The sequence below is a fragment of the Humulus lupulus genome, chromosome 3, assembly GCF_963169125.1.
Source record: "Humulus lupulus chromosome 3, drHumLupu1.1, whole genome shotgun sequence".
Taxonomy (NCBI): Eukaryota; Viridiplantae; Streptophyta; class Magnoliopsida; order Rosales; family Cannabaceae; genus Humulus; species Humulus lupulus.
Window position 1 is genome coordinate 138,745,172 of NC_084795.1, and position 4,790 is coordinate 138,749,961.

At 33.5% G+C, this 4,790-nt stretch overlaps 1 long non-coding RNA gene across 1 annotated transcript; it reads right to left on the minus strand.

Moving 5' to 3' along the window:
* Positions 1 to 856: 856 nt before the first annotated feature.
* On the minus strand, positions 857 to 4,030 carry LOC133821376 (uncharacterized). Its single transcript, XR_009887522.1, has 3 exons — positions 3,896 to 4,030; positions 3,736 to 3,806; positions 857 to 1,059 (listed from the first exon to the last, which is right to left on the minus strand). It is a non-coding gene; the product is annotated as an uncharacterized LOC133821376 (long non-coding RNA).
* Positions 4,031 to 4,790: the final 760 nt, after the last annotated feature.

Consider the following 4,790-nt stretch of genomic DNA (forward strand, 5'->3'; position numbering starts at 1 on the left):
TGGAATCGATGTATTCCAATTCCGTCTGGACTCTTGAAGATCTTCCTGAAAATGTTAAACCTATTGGTTGCAAATAGATATTAAAGAGTAAAAGAGGAGCACTTGGGAAAGTGGAAACTTTCAAAGCTAGGCTTGTAGCCAAGGGTTATACTCAAAGAGAAGGGGTATACTATGAAGAAACTTTTTCTCTTGTAACCATGCTTAAATCCATCCACATACTCTTCTCGATAGCTGCTTGCATGGATTATGAGATATGGACAATGGATGTTAAGACAACTTTTCTGAATGGCTATCTTGACAAAACCATTTATATGTCTCAACCAGAAGGGTTCATAGTAAAAGGTCAAAAGCAAAAATTTTGCAATTATCTTAGGTCCATTTATGGACTCAAACATGCTTTAAGATCTTGGAATCTGAGATTTGATGACACAATCAAAACGTATGGTTTGAACAAAATGTTGACGAGAATTCTATCTATCCTAGATGGGACTTTAAGTCGTTAATGTTGTCAGACAGTATTAAACAAACTAGTATCGTAGATTCTTCCATCGAAACCGAGTACATCACAGTTTGTGAAGCAGCTAAGGAGGCTGTGTGGCTAAAGAAGTTCTATCATGATATGGAAATTGTTCTAGATATTAATAGGCCACTTGTCCTATATTGTGATAGGAGTGGGGCATTAGCTAACTCGAAAGAATCGGGGAGTCACAAAACGGGAAATCATATTGAATGGAAATACCACTTGATCAGGGATATTGTTCACAGAGGAGATGGAGCTTGTAACGACCCGGATTTTCAAGACTCGATAATGCGGAAATATAAATGTTTTCATTTAACAAAATGTCTCAAAAACCCATAGAAAAAAAAACTTTTTAAAAAGTCGTATGGCCATACTTAACATTTAATTACAAACATGTTTTATAAAGATTAGAGTGAGCCTAGTTTAGGAAAATTACACAACATTTCCAAAAATAAAAAGGCTTCCCAAAAGGTCAGTCCACATGTACATTTGCAAGGAAGACTCCAGCGCTCACTGCTCTGCCTTGCCCTTGTTCTTACCTACAACATGAAACAACTAGGTAAGCGAAAATGCTTAGTAAGATCAACTTTCAAACAAAGCAGATAGAGAAATAGGGATCCGGACCCATCCAGATCCTACACAATCAATTTCAAGAACGCTAAAGCGTCCTGGGAAACTTATGGTCATGCCTGATAACCAAGGATAATTTAATTCATATCTAGATAAAAATCCTGCACTCACAAAAATCCCAGAACAAGCAGATATGTTATATCACAGCTAATTCTTATCAACAATTATATCCCTGCACTCAGATAATCCCAGAGCAAGTAGATATATTATATCACAACTATATCTTATCAAAAATTATATCCCTGCACTCAGAAAATCCCAGAACAAGCAGATATATTATATCACAACATAATTCGAGACCAACGCTCGACAATTTCCAACAATTCATGCGTAACGTGCTCTCCAACATAATTGCTAATCTGTAAAAGAGAACCGAGTCCCCACACTAAGATGTAGCCAATAAATATTCTCATCAAGGGTAACTATCGTGTTACCTAGGGCATCGCTACTTATTCAAGAGTGTAATCCAATTTACACGGTTTTACGGAGACTTCTATGTTAATCAGTGGTGCTGGTGAGCAGTTTCCCCTAGGATGTTAAGCCTCACTCAATCTTGGCAACCCCTAGTATCTCTAGGCAGTCTCACTGAATGGCCAATATTCACGGCTGCTATCTGGGAATAACTTATCAGAGAACTTACTCGGATTCTAACCGTCCAATGATTAAGTAAGCATGAGGGCCCCTAGGTCCCATTTATCTTGGCGCCCCTAGGTTTAACCAGCTTATCCTCATCTCATGGCCACTCGTCGCGGTAATGAACCGGACATAAATAAAATCAAGCAGTGTGACGGGGATCAACCGTCTAGGATATGACGGACTTCTACCGTTCATATTTTCTAAATCAGCACTCACTAGACTAACGTCTCTAAGAAACTTTCTATGACAACCTATATATGTGCATGTATCCCTATACTAACATACAAGACAATAATCATTTCATGTTGCAGCCATACAATATAAGTTGACTTACTTGGAGTCCTTAGCGCTCAGCAGGTTTTCACCCTCACCCGTTCAGTCCAGTTACGCTTAGCCAATACTGTAGTTATCCATACAGTATACTCGGATTAATTATGGCACTCATAATTCATTAATATTATTTTGGGCAGTTTGGCCATTTTAATAAAAGTCATTTGTAAGGATTTATAATCCTTATTTGGTTTTAAACCTATTAAGGAAAGTCATACAAAATATTCGAGACTAAACCCTAAGTCTCAGGGAGACCTATCCTATGGTTTCGTACCTAGGCTCGGGTATCACAATGGTATTTCCCCACAACCCGCTAAAAATCTTATTCTTTCGAGGTATCGCTATTAACCCGTACTTTCGACTAGTCGGTTAAAATATGTAAGATTTTAGCCGGTATTACATCCAGAAAATACAAATAAATTCCTTAATTATTTTTAAAGAAAATAAACTTTATAAATTTTCCTTTTAGTTTTCTTAATGTTTTAATATCTAAAAACTGATTTAAGAAAATTGCCTAATTTGTCTTAATTAGGAAAACCGTTATAAATTTCTCATCTTGACTAATTAATTTTCCAAAAGCAATTAATCAATTTTTACTTACTAGAAAAATAATTCATTTAATTATTTTCTCAAAATATAGGGTTTTAAACCCTCTTTTAATTTATTAACTATTAATAAATTAAATCTATTATTTTTAGAAAGAATAAAAACTCTTTAATAAAAATAATTCACTTAAACTCAAAGGGGTAATTTTAGTGAAAATATGATTTCAAGACTTACCATTTTATATCTTGAAATAAACAAAATTTTACTTTTTACCTTATGTTCCAAAATCTCATTTTTTACACTAAGTGTGAAAAACCTATTTTTCACATTTTTAACTACATACTTCGTTAGTTCATAACTTGAAATTTACTTACCCAATTGTTACCAAAATTTCCCAATTCCATTTTTGTTATGCCATTTAGGTCTTTGTAAAATCTTAGGTTAAAATGAGCATTTTTGATTGGTGAAATCATTTTCCAACAATGAGGTAAAAATGACCTTATTTTCAAGTCCTTATTTTTTCCAAACTTTGACAGTTAATAACTTTCAAACCGTTTAATATTTTCTTACCAAATTTTACAGTGGACTAATAGGTTATGCCAGAAATATTTCCACAAAATTTTAGAAAAAACTGGGTTCATTTGCCCTATACAGTGGCTGTCCAAACTTGGTTCCGAAAATAAGAATACGAAAAAAACAGTTTTTTACCTAAACTTTGAAATGGCATAACTTACTCATTTCTAAACATTTTTTAGTGTTTCAAAAGCTCAATTTTATGTACTCAATCTCAACAACATAACAGTACAATTTAATTTTACAAAACCAATATACAGTGGCTGCTTGACCCCTTGGAAGTCACAGCTCAAAACATGTTTTGTTTTAGGGTATCCTACAAAACCCTTGGGGGTTTTGGTTCCCATTTTCAAAAATCAATACACATGCATCATAAAAATTATTAAACAACTACCATAACCTTATTACATCACCAACAAGAAACTTTAAGCATTAGATATACAAAATAATGCTTAAAACTAAAAACCCTACAACAAAATCATCAAAAGTAAACTTTTTACCTCTTTGGTGTTCTTGCTTAAGGTTTGGACCTTCCTATAAGCTTTGACTCCTTCAAAACCTTTCAAAAACCCTAACCAAGTTCCCCCAACAACATAGTTAATTAGCTATTTGAAACTCTATGCTTAAAACTTTACAAAAGCCTAGATTAGTGAACTTTACCTTAGGAAAAAATACTTCCTAGACCAAGACTTAGCCTCCAAGTTTTCCTTGGTGTTCTTGAGGTTGAATATTGAGAGAACACTTTGAAAGGTCTTCAAAAATCAGATGAGTGAATGAGAGAGGGAGAGTGGTCGGTTCTTAGTGTGGGAATTGCTCACAAAACTCTTCAAAATATCACAAAGCACTTAAGTGCTTTTCTACCCACTTGCCCACTTGACTTCTTCATTAAATGGGATTTAACCTTTATAATATTGGGTTCACACCACTCTAAAATACCACATGGCCGGCCACCCTCTTTATTTTATCTATGCTATATATAATTTTTTTTTTTTTATAAATGTTATTAAAGGTTTCATAAGAAGAAAAGTCCAAATTGGTTTGTGACACCTTTTTCACTTTTATTAATTTTAATCACCAAAATTAACATTAATTAATTAAATTAAATGCCTCTCACATTTAATTTAATTAATCACATAATAAAATTTAACCTAAGGTCCATTCATGGAATAAAATTCCCCATTTCGGCAAAATTAGGCATTTACCACAAAATGCCTTAAAATTTCCATTTTCTTTTAGGTTTATTATTTTTGACCAAACTTTAACTTTTATGAATGAATTTTATGCCCAAAATATAATTGCCATGATTTTTCGTTTTATTTTCCGAGATTTTTACCCGATCAGGGTTTTTGTGTCGGTCCAGGACTGAAAGTCTTATCTTGACTTTTAAAATCACAAAATTCATATTTTGGCTAGCAACAACTCATGGAATACTTACAAACAAAATATAATATTATTTAAAATAATATTCTTAAACCGGGGGAAAAAAATCTCGACTCGAGTCGTTTAAAGGTACCCGAAAACGTAGGACGTTACAATACCTACAATTTATAAAGGT